Here is a 12,685-nt window from a genome sequence, read left to right as displayed (position 1 = left end):
ACCAATCACCCACCCCAAAATAAATTCGGACTCCATGTTCTCTACGCTCCTAGTGCCGCAACATCCTCTTCTCCGTCGTCTCCGATCTCGTCTCCGCCGCCTCCTCTCATATGAGGATTACCCTATTAATGTTGTATTACCCGATAACCCCAAATAAAATTTGTATTTGTTTTAATAGCATCCATATATCAACATAACATGCACAAGCCCAGCAAGCATGCATCACTCCTTTGTGTGGGTAATTCTAGGAACTTTGATTTAAACTGGAAACTCAAAACAAACTGAAAGAAGAGAATAACTTCGGCGACTGGTGACTCTCTCCCAAGAAATCAAAGAAAAATGGCTTCTTCTTCTTCTTCTTCTCTTTCTCCTCTCCTTTCTGAACATGTTCTCCAAGCTGGAGGACGACCTTCGCAACTGGGCCAGTCTCCGTCGTCTTCGATCTTGTCTCCACCTCCTCTTCCGAGTCTTCCGGCAGCTGGTCCTCCCTCCACAAGCTCGCCGTCTTCTGCCCCAGCCTCCTCCACTTCGGCGTCCTCTTCGAGAATTCTGGTTTTGGCCTCGAACTAGAGCTCGGCCCGATGACAGTTTCGCCCCCAATCCCAATCAGATCCCTCCTCCAGCCAAATTCAACAACCGCCACCCCCGAATTGATACACCAACTCCTCAAATCTGGTGGCAGAGCATCAGCGCAAAACACCACCTGTTGCTGGTCTTCTTTCTGGGAGAAACATCGTTCACCAGAAGCTGGAGCCTAATAGCAAGACGTTACAGTCGGATCGGGTTAAATGGGAGGCGAGCTTTACGAAGGAAGTACGGTTTTCGAAGGGAAGCCGGTCCAATTCTAGAGATACAAGCCGGGGGGGTTTTCACTGGAGATTGAGAGGAGGAGTGAGCGGGTTAGGGTTTGGTTCATATGGGCCTATTCGAAGTGGTATTGGGCGAATTTGGAGGATCATCTCGTCAGGGATGAAGTCCGACATTGCAATTGCCTCTCTATCTCAGGTGATTTGGGGAAAATGAGAGTCGAGAGGAGTGTATAGTGGCTACGGTGCAGATCCAGTTTGTTTTTTTTTCTTTTAATTTTTTGTTTTTTTTTGTTTTTAAATTAGTTAGTAGTGAAAGACCATTCTACCCTTGATAAAAATATCATATGGGACCCACGTGCTTGCCACGTCAACAAACAGAATGAGTCATTAGAGCTTTTTGACGGAAGTATCACGTTGATGTCAAAATATGTCTTTGGCTATCCCATTGATACCTTTGAGAGTTTGGGTATCAAATTGGCATTGGCAGCATAATTTGGGGACGATGGCTAAATTTTTCTCTATATAGAAACTTGCGACATCTTCCATACATAACGGAAAAGGTTGCAAGCCCCTAATGATCACTACTTAAAAGTTACTACTTTAGTCCTCAGCTCATGCCCATTCCAAATACAACTCAGCCCAACCAAAAGGAAAAGACCTTAGGAAAGTGTGCAACTTCAAGCCCGCCACCATTGTGCATGCCTTTGTCTTGCCATGATGGCAAGTCATAAACACTAGCCTCCAACACCAAGCCGTTGTCACTAATGATGGAGGGATCATTTAAGATGCCCATGGCAAGCCCAAAAGGATGAAAATAAAACCACATATAATAAGTCTTATGGACAAGCAATCAGAATGATGAACGAAAGAAACTTAGGCCACATTTGGCAACTAAGATAGAAATGAATTAGGATACATAAATGGATTAGATTGGAGAACAAATCCTTAACCTTATACTCCATTTGTTACACTAGATTTTGAATTGGATTGGAAGTGGAACTTTATCCAATTCAGAAGATATTAATAATAATAAAAAAAAACAGAGACGAAGGAAAGAAGATTGCATCTACTCGTTAATGAAGCATGAACTTAAGCTTCGCATCGGCAACCAGAGATGGCGGAGAAGAAAAACACAACTATAATGGAGGTCGGAGAGGGCCGAAAATTGCCTAGAGATTGCTGATTTTTAGTCAAAGAGTTCTTGCCGGAAATAAAAATTGCAGAGATTGAATTCACAAGCGACCAATCATTCTGAGGTTCCCTATGAGGATGTGATGATGTTTTGGGAACCAAGAGTTGAGATGTAAGAGGAGGAAGACGTCGCCGGACTTGGCTGCAAATGTCAAGGTTTTGCTAGATATGGCCGGAATTAACTAGAATTAGCCGTTGAAGATGGGATGAAGACGAAGGCTGGTGGTTATTGTTGGCGCGTATATGTTTCGCGATAAGTGATTTGGTGCTTAAATGCAACTTACGCGCAATAAGGGTACAGTCATCAAAGAATGGGAAATATTTGAATCCGAAATAATCGTACCACGGGGATTGAAAATCTAACTTCAATCCTTGGTTATGCCGATTACTAAGTCACTAACAATATAACAAATAAAACCTAAATAAAAAATAGCACCTAACTATTTACATGCCCGGCTCGGAACAACCAAGCCTAAAATTGGTCAACAGAACCATAAATAAATGCAGAAGCTCACAACCAAATGGTATTGACAATGAAAGTGGTTTGTGAAATTTGATTTTTGATTGCGAAAAATAAAATTGACAATTGAAACTTAAAAATTGTAACTAAAAATAAAAATAATAGAAACTTATCAAGAAATGCAAATTAGGTCACTAGGGTATCCTTCTAGCCAAATTTATTGCACAAATATGCTCCGACAATGGTCATTCAATTCATAATGGCATCAAGAACCGTACCCAAGGACTTTTCAAGGCTCATGGGTCAATAGATTCTTTAAAAGGTGTTCATAATCCAGATCAAGGGTCGTAGAAACTCACTTGGGACAATCTAGAGCCATGTTAGGGCCTCTAGTTACACCAAAAGGCGAAGAGTCCTAGAATCAACGTTCCCAAGCTAGCCAATACGGCAATCAAAATTGGTGTTGTAACTAACCATGTTCCAAACAAGTGTCCTAGCTGTAAATTAGAGAAGTGATTAGTCTCCTAATTTGTTCTACACATGCTCATTTATACATTCAAGAGTTAATCAAGCTCCTAAGCATGCATCTAAGCCAAATATTATAGAATAAAACATATGTCAAACACAAAATTGAAAACCATTAAATCAAAACATAGTTATTACATTAAATCCATGCTAGGGCTCAAACCCTAGTTTCCTAAATAGACTACTCACAACCCATCAACAAATCAACAACAATATACATCAATTAAAGAGGTAAATGTGAAGAAGAGTGAGAAGTAACAAGAACAAGTCACAAATTGCTATGGAGCAATTATGACAAGCCTTGATTTATGGCTTCTCACTTTTACCCAAGCTCTAATCTTGATGCTCCTTGAAATCCCTTAAGAAATTGTTGTGGATTTGATGTTGTAGTGTGAGAGAAATATGGTGGTGTGGGTGTGTTACCGAGAGAGAGAGTGATGGGACTGGTTGCGGCTACTGTTTGACGAAGAGGAAGAAATTGGAATGAATATATGTGTGGTTGGTCGTGAAGGAAAGAATGGATGATAAGGCAATGGTGAGGTGTCACCATCAAATTGGCTTGAGGGAAAAAGGAAGGAGAGTGGTGGCAGCTAGTTGCACTGCACATGCAGCTCCTCCCCTCATTAATTAAACTATAGTTTAATTAAATCAAAGTTTAATTAAACCAAATCTTGATTGCATCCTCTTTCTATATCTTTTTATTATCATTTTTTCTTCTTTCTTCGTAATCTTCTTCCCATCAGGATACAATTGCACTCACTATCTTTGGGTGATCGGGTCCGCTCTCTCGTTGACATTGACCATAGTTGACTAATGTTGACTTTTTCATCTTTTTGTCGAAAAATCATTTTTGCTCAATTTTCCACCATTTTCTCTCGATTTCCCAAATTCCGCTTATTTCCTACACAATAAATAAAATTGGATTAATTACATTATAATTGGTTCAATGATTAGCTTATTTCTAGTGTTTTAGATACAACTACATGCATATAAATGCGTGTCATCACACCCCCACACTTGTACTAAATTAAATCTAATCCGAAAATCTACCAACTCAAACATAAGTATAATGCGGTATTAGCCTTTCCAACCATAACCCTCAGAGAACTAATTATGTACATGATCATGAAGTAGATGTAAGCACAACATAAGATTTTTGAATTTGCAAGGCAATTAAGATGCACATGTGAGAAATGCTCAAGCATATGCATGTGTTGACCATGTGTCAAATCAATCCACCATAATCAAATAGGCACATAGAAGACTCGATATAACCCACCAAACTCACATAGGTTCACTAAATATTACTGCTCAAGTGTTTAGGGGTTACATGTGTTTTACTCAAAAACAATTTCACAACATGCGCCGCCATATGCTTACTCTTCGATTTTATCTCCGCTAGGTAGCTCACAACATTCAAGATCAAAATGTCTTTTATTTGGTTGTAATGGGGCTAAGGGCAAGTGGCTAATAGAAATGAAGGATAAAGAAATACAAAGTCCATACAAAGTCCACATAGAGTCATTCTCTCGAATCACTTCACCTACTACTACGGAAGGGTAGGATAAAAGTGTATAGGCTAGGTAGGAATTTGTGGTGCAAATGAATAAAAGGCTAAATATATAAATAGGCTCAAAGTGGCAATCTAGTGGAAAATATTTTTGGGCACATGCTTCTTTGGCCATGGTGGTATTAAGCCTAATTGTCTCAATCCTTTCTATCCCGTCGTAAGCTTAAAGTAGCCTCGAGAGGTCTCAAGCAAGTTCTAGATATGCGATGTCATGAAATTGTAAACACATGAAAGAATAAGTGAATGAACGATGCATACACTACAGATATAGGCACAAAAGCTCACAAATAAGGGCATGCAAGTCAATCAAATCATCTATATGCTTCTCTAATTATGATGAACTAACCTAAGCATAGGCTATGTGCACATATAGTCAAGCATAGATCACATATACACTTAATTACAAAACAAATTCAAAGTTCCAGATCATGCTCAATCTATTCACAATCACAACAAGCTAAGACCATGGCTCGTCATTGGGGTTGGAAAAAGATATTAACCACTAATATATAATTACAAAAGCTAATCTAAAAATGGAAAATCTTTTTTTATTTAATTTTTTTGTGTGTGAAGAAAATAGGGCACCCGAGCCCTCACCCCCACTCTTAAAACCAACATTGTCCTCAATGTTGTAAAGTGAGCTCAAAAGCTAAATCTAAGTTGGATTTAGACATGAGAGTGAAGTTCGGGCGAAAGCACAAAAATTAACTACGAAAATGAAAATCTAAATGAGGAGTAAAGTTAAGAAAAACCCCATTTGTAGACCTCCATTGCTCACGATCTTCGGAGAAGACAAATATGAGACACCAACCTTAAGGCACAAGGCCTTGACTTCCTTAACCTATGCTCCATAATAGCTCTAGATGCTCATGTAAAGATCAACTCCATCGAGAAAGATATAATGTCCAAAGAGTAATGCGTCACAAATAGCCCATCAAAGAATATGGACAAAGATCCTCCATTAAAATCATAGGCTTGGCCACATCCAACACATCTCACAACAACCCTATAATGGCCTCCAAAGATGAAATGAAAGTGCAAAGAAGTCCAATCAACCCGAGTGAACAAAACTAATGAGTGCAGAAAACTTCCAGCAATGACCTTTATGTCTTCAAATGCCCATATCTCAAACTCAAAAGAGATAATTAAGTGAGACTACTTGAAATGGAAATGAGATGCAAAGATCTTTCTATCATATAAAGTAAGCCACATATCTTCAACTGAGAAGAAATCTATAGCTGGTCAAAGTTGCCAGCTTGTAATGAAGTCTACTGCTGACCCTCAGTCACCAAAACGACAATATCTGAAGCTCCAAAGGTGAAAAGAGTGTGAAACTAACTGGAAATGAAAATAGACTCATGAAGATACCTTCTGTTAAAATTTCACTGGAAAATTTTAACTGAGTCAAGAATCGTTGGCCTCCAAACTCACTGATTTGTTCTGCAGTTTCTGCTGTGCCCTGTTTCTGGCCCTTGTCACTTGGAACACTACATCTGAAGCTAGAAAGGTTCAAATTAAAAATTGTTTTACCAACATATCGAGGACATATGAAGATACATTTCTGAAAAATTTTAGCTCCAAATTGCTTTATATGTAGAGGGTGTAGCTTCTCAAAGTCACTCTACATTAGCTATCTCTATTCTTACCTTCATGCATTGACAAATAACTAGAGCTCCAGTGACTGAAAGTGGCTGAAATTTGGGCAGCCGCGTGTATACATATCGGAGAATAGCTCCAGAAAAATTCAACTCAAATTACCTTATGGATTGGAAGCTATAACCGTCCAAAATCAACCAAACTTTCTAAACAGAAACTGCTCACTACCACATTCAAATCATTCTTCACATTTCAAATTTCGTACACCTCCCATCCTCCCAAAAATATGGCTAAATAGCCTTATTGATGCAAAATAAATAAGAAAATTTCAAAACTACCTAGAGTTGCCTCCCTAGAAGCGGTTGTTTTTAAAGACCCCAAGCCGGTCTTCTTCACTTTTCTTCCTCAAGGTGGCTCAAAGGATGTTATCTTACCATCCACAACAATTGTGATAGCATCATCATCATTTCCAAAACATCTAGCAATTGAAGAAGCGAGCTTGTAACTTGGAGGTGGAGGCCAATCATGCATGCCTCTTTGGCGTTTCCTTCTTCTTCACAACCCCACATGTCTCCCTTAATTTTTTGATGGACTCCTTTTGTGCCTCACTCAATGGTGAACTTTTCTTCTTGTGTTGCTCATAAGTCTCAAGAGTAGGGATTGTAGTCTTTTCAAGCTCGATAATAGGCTCCAAAATAGGAGTAGGAATGACATCATCATGCTTCAATGGTGGCTCATGGTCATAGCCCCAAATAGGTGAAAAATGGTCTTGTGCACGGATTGTAGGCTTGGAAGGATTCAAGGGTCCAAAGATCCGCTCACTCGTGGCTTCATTACACTTAACTAAATTAATAGAGACACACTCTTCACCATTTCTGGAGGACATATGGGTTCAAGACTCTTGAGTAACACCTTTTCTCCCAATACCTTTATTTTGATAGTGCCCTTTTGAACATTAATTTTTATTCCCGCGGTTGCCATAAAGGGTCTACCAAGAATGATAGGTATGTCCTTGTCACAATGAGGTCCATCATCCATATCCAATACCACCAAATCCGCTGGTAAGTAGAACTTATCAACCTTGATTAACACATCTTCAATAACGTCCATGGCTCTCTTAATGCTCTGGTCCGCAAGTTGCCAGTATATAGGAGTAGCTTTAATAGGCCCAAGGTCAAGTTTTCGGAAAGTTTCAAAAGAAATAATGTTAACACTTGAACCAAGATCCATCAAAACTCTATCAAAGACTTTCTCTCTAATAATGCAAGAGATATTGAAGCTCCCCGGATCCTTCTTTTGAAGATAACACTAACCTCCTCACAAATCTCAAACCGCTCATCATTCTTTATCTTCCTCTTATGGGTGCACAAGTCCTTTAGAAATTTTTCATAAACTGACATTTGTCGAAGGAGCTCAATCAAAGGTATATTGACATTGACCTTCTTAAAAATATCGTGTACTTCGAACATCAAACCAACTTTCTTCTACTTCCCACCCTTCTTCACATTTTCCTTTCTCGGCACATTAGGATAAGAAAGTTGAGGTTTTGGTGTGCTCAAATCAAGAGGTGGATCAAATGTGAGACTCCGGTGGTGCCCCTAAGGGTAGTCACGGTCCCACTAGGATCTTGGCCCTCAAGGCCTCGTCTAGTGATGAGTAGACCGAACCACTCCTATCTCTAGAGCTACCATGTACATGTAGGTCTTCTTCCTTATTTCTCCCATCTTTTTTGGTTGAAGTAGATGACCCAAACTCATAGGGTGTGGGTCTAATATCATCAAGAACCTTACTAGAGGTGTCATCTGCCTTAGATGGGTTCCTAGCCTTCATGGCCTCACCATCTAACCTTGAGGCTGAGATATCCTCATCCCTAGAAGTGTTCTTTCTCAACATGGCCCTTTCATTTCCACTATCAATCAAACCATATTTTCTCGCATCATTCTCATAGGACAAGAAACCATAACCTTTACCAAGAATAACTCCTCCAAAAGGTACATTTTCTTCTTCTCCGGCTACCTTATCCACCCCCTTATTTCTTCCTTTGACCTTCAAAGTCACATCACCCACTCCGTATTTACCGGAAGGTACATTTTCTTCCCTTCCGGTCTCATCCTCCTCATGATAAAAAGAATCATGATATGTATGCAATTGATCATCATCAACATGACCAAGAGGTACATTTTCTTCCCTCTTGGCCCCATATGAATGCAAGTCAACATCATCATCAAATAAAGGATTTGAATGAAAAGTAGAAGATGAGGGCATGTAAACTTGATTATTATATACCTTTCCTGAATGTAGAGTGGTGATGACATTGCATTCATGGAGTTTTCCTCTTGGGTTTGGCTCCGGTTGTGAAGGTAAGGCTCCTTGTTAACGTGTGCTAAGCTCCTTTGTCATTTGACTCATTTGCACTTCTAATAGTCCCATTTGTTTTTTTATGGTGGCTTGACCTTGGGATAGTATAGTAATGCATTGAGACATAGAGAAAGAACATCCTCACTTGCACTCTTTTTCTCCTCCGGTTGTGAGGCAATGGGAACACCTTGAAGCATAGGTGAAGCAGTGTAGTTCCCACTTTGGTTTTGGCCTTGAAATGAGCTTGAAACACCTTCAAACTTGTTGGGACTATAACCACCACCTTGAGTGAACCTGGGAGGAGCATTTTGAGCATGAAATCCTTGACTTGAGGTTGATTGGCATTGAGAATTAGGCCCGTATGCTTGCTGTCCATGTTGACCAAATTGTAAAATTTGAGTGTTTCTGTTAACGTTAGAATCCGAGGGGACTCTAGTTAGCTATAAATAAAGAAAGAGAGAGAGAGAGATTGACACAAGATGTATAGTGGTTCGCCTCCGCATGGGCGGGAGACTACGTCCACTTGAAAGCTATACTAGTGTGTCGAGCCTTGCGGCCTAACAAGATTACAAGAGATGTAATGAAATGTGTTGAGTTGTGGGAGGAGGCATTCCTTTTATAGATGAAGGAATGCTTCTCATTTACTTGTTCTTCGATGTGGGACAAGCAAAGTTACTATTATAGTCTATTCAACATGTAGAAAGCTATGTTATGGGGGCATCTTGGCAAGGGCGGAAAGGTGGCTTCCCGGTGGCGGATTTGTGACTTCCGGATACCGTAGCGTAGCTTGAACATAGGGCTACAAGATGCAAGTCTCGGTTGGGCCTCACCATGGCTTGTGGATGTCCCAAAGAGGGTGTTAATTATGCTTGGTGATGTAGAGAACTAGCTTGCTAGTGTAGGTATAAACAAGTCCCCGAAGTCCCCGAGTAAGAGTAGCTTCTTGGTTGGGGAGTTCAAATCATGAAGTCATCAAGCATAAGTAATATCCGAGAGGCGCACGGCCCCTACAAGTCCCCGAGCTCCGCAAGCAAGAAGGGACTCGCTATCCTGTATCACAAAAGACAAAAATTCGTATATGTAGCTACATCGAAGGTGCACTAATGTATGAAGTGCATGAGATAATGGGGTGTCGCCCGGAGGCTATACCATATGTAAGCATGGTGGTAGGTCGTAGACCATAGACTCGTGGAGCCCGGAGGCTAGACCATATGTAAGCAAACGTGAAAAAATGTGGTGCCCGGAGGCTAGACCATATTTATGAAGCATTGTGAACCGAGAGCGTAACTAAAGCATGTTGGATAAGTGGAGCGAGTTAGGTGTTCGAGCAAGTTGGGTGTAGGCGCTGTATGAGCGTGCGGGGCGTAGCCCAAGCGAGTCGCGGCCATGCTTTGATACCCAAGCGAGTCGTAACCGTTTCGCAAGCGTTTATCCGGGCATGTTTAATTGAGCTATAAGTGTCACAATGTTCTAGATGAATGTCACATGAAAGTGAATTTAAGCATGTATGTGTGTAGCATGTACTTGTAGGAAAGTTGCTAATAACATGTTGTAGGCATGCTTAAGGGTTATAGAGACATGTATAGACATGGCAATAGCTCTAATCGCAAGAGCGGAAAAGATAAGAAATGGTGACTTATCTTATGCCGGTTTGGAGGCTAGCGGAGGTGCTCGGCGGTGAACTCCTAGCGGTGACCTTCCAGCGGTGCCGCTCGGTGGTGACCCTCCAGCGGTGAACTTCGAAGTTGAGCGGTGAACTTCCAGCGGTGAAGTTCGACGGTGAACTTCGAGTGGTGACCCTCCAGCGGGGCCGCTCGGCGGTGACCCTCCAGCGGTGAACTTCGAAGTTGGGCGGTGAACTTCCAGCGGTGAACCTCCAGCGGTGAACTTCGAAGTTGGGCGGTGAACTTCCAGCGGTGAACTTCGAAGTTGGGCGGTGAACTTCCGCTCGGCGGTGACCTGACCCTCCAGCGGTGCCGCTCGGCGGTGACCCTCCAGCAGTGAACTTCCGCTCGGCGGTGACCTGACCCTCCAGCGGTGCCCGGAGGCTGGCGGAGCGGAGCGTTTGGAACTTCCAGCGGTGAAGTTCGACGGTGAACTTCGAGTGGTGACCCTCCAGCGGGGCCGCTCGGCGGTGACCCTCCAGCGGTGAACTTCGAAGTTGGGCGGTGAACTTCCAGCGGTGAACCTCCAGCGGTGAACTTCGAAGTTGGGCGGTGAACTTCCAGCGGTGAACTTCGAAGTTGGGCGGTGAACTTCCGCTCGGCGGTGACCTGACCCTCCAGCGGTGCCGCTCGGCGGTGACCCTCCAGCGGTGAACTTCCGCTCGGCGGTGACCTGACCCTCCAGCGGTGCCCGGAGGCTGGCGGAGCGGAGCGTTTGGAACTTCCAGCGGTGAAGTTCGACGGTGAACTTCGAGTGGTGCCGCTCGGCGGTGACCCTCCAGTGGTGAACTTCGAAGTTGGGCGGTGAACTTCCAGCGGTGAACTTCGAAGTTGGGCGGTGAACTTCCAGCGGTGAACTTCGAAGTTGGGCGGTGAACTTCCGCTCGGCGGTGACCTGACCCTCCAGCGGTGCCGCTCGGCGGTGACCCTCCAGCGGTGAACTTCCGCTCGGCGGTGACCTGACCCTCCAGCGGTGAACTTCCGCTCGGCGATGACCTGACCCTCCAGCGGTGCCGCTCGGCGGTGACCCTCCAGCGGTGCCCGGAGGCTGGCGGAGCGGAGCGTTTGGCCAGCGGAGGTGGTTGGCGGAGAAATGAACGCTGGGTGCCATGGCAACGAGCTGTCAATTGGAGCTGGCGGAGGATGATGCTTGGAGGGTGCGTCCAGCCGTGGATGGCCAGCAGAGGGCGTCTAGCCAAGGATGTCTAGCGGAGGTTGTCCAGCGGAAGGGATGTGCCAAATTTTTTTTTTTTTTTTTTTTTGATGGTCGTTGACCATTGTTGGGCGTTGACCAGATGTTGATCAGCCCTGTTCGGCGTTGACTTTTGTGAGTTGGGCGTTGACCGACTCCGCCGGGCGTTGACCGGACCCGCTGGGCGTTGACCGGCCCCGCCGGGCGTTGACTGGACCCGCTGGGCGTTGACCGGACCCAATTTGATGTTGAATGAGCGTCGACTCGACATTTTCGGGTCAAAGTTCGTGGTAGGTGACGAAGCCCTTGTGTGTCGGCTTCCCACAGACGGCGCCAATGTTAACGTTAGAATCCGAGGGGACTCTAGTTAGCTATAAATAAAGAAAGAGAGAGAGAGAGATTGACACAAGATGTATAGTGGTTCGCCTCCGCATGGGCGGGAGACTACGTCCACTTGAAAGCTATACTAGTGTGTCGAGCCTTGCGGCCTAACAAGATTACAAGAGATGTAATGAAATGTGTTGAGTTGTGGGAGGAGGCATTCCTTTTATAGATGAAGGAATGCTTCTCATTTACTTGTTCTTCGATGTGGGACAAGCAAAGTTACTATTATAGTCTATTCAACATGTAGAAAGCTATGTTATGGGGGCATCTTGGCAAGGGCGGAAAGGTGGCTTCCCGGTGGCGGATTTGTGACTTCCGGATACCGTAGCGTAGCTTGAACATAGGGCTACAAGATGCAAGTCTCGGTTGGGCCTCACCATGGCTTGTGGATGTCCCAAAGAGGGTGTTAATTATGCTTGGTGATGTAGAGAACTAGCTTGCTAGTGTAGGTATAAACAGTTTCCTTGGTGTGCATTGCCATAATGAGTAAAATTTGATAAGTCTTGACCTTGGCCACCTCTAAAGCTTTGCTTTCCACCTTGAAACCCACTAGATGAACCTCCTTGGTTTCTCTAAGAAAAATTAGGGTGATTCCTCAAACCCGGATTTTATGTAGGTGAGTCAGGATCATTTCTAGGGTGCCCACCATAAGAATTCACGGCCTTTACTTGCTCTTGAACAAAATCCGGATAATTAAGAGTAAGATGACACTCACTAGTAGCATGTGAAGGTGAATCACATAGAAGACATAGAAGCGGCTTTGACATGATGTGTAGATGAATCACGCTCTTGAGCTTGAAGAAGTAAATCAAGCTTCCTCTCAAGTTTTCTATAATCGGCACTAGAGCTCTCTTGGGCAACCCTTGTCTCATGAGTGCTCTTGGTGTCATAATATGGATCTTTCCACAATCTTTCCCTCCTAGAGTCATAATCATC

This window comes from Rosa chinensis, chromosome 2 (genome assembly GCF_002994745.2).
Source record: "Rosa chinensis cultivar Old Blush chromosome 2, RchiOBHm-V2, whole genome shotgun sequence".
NCBI lineage: Eukaryota > Viridiplantae > Streptophyta > Magnoliopsida > Rosales > Rosaceae > Rosa > Rosa chinensis.
This window is presented reverse-complemented; position numbering follows the sequence as displayed.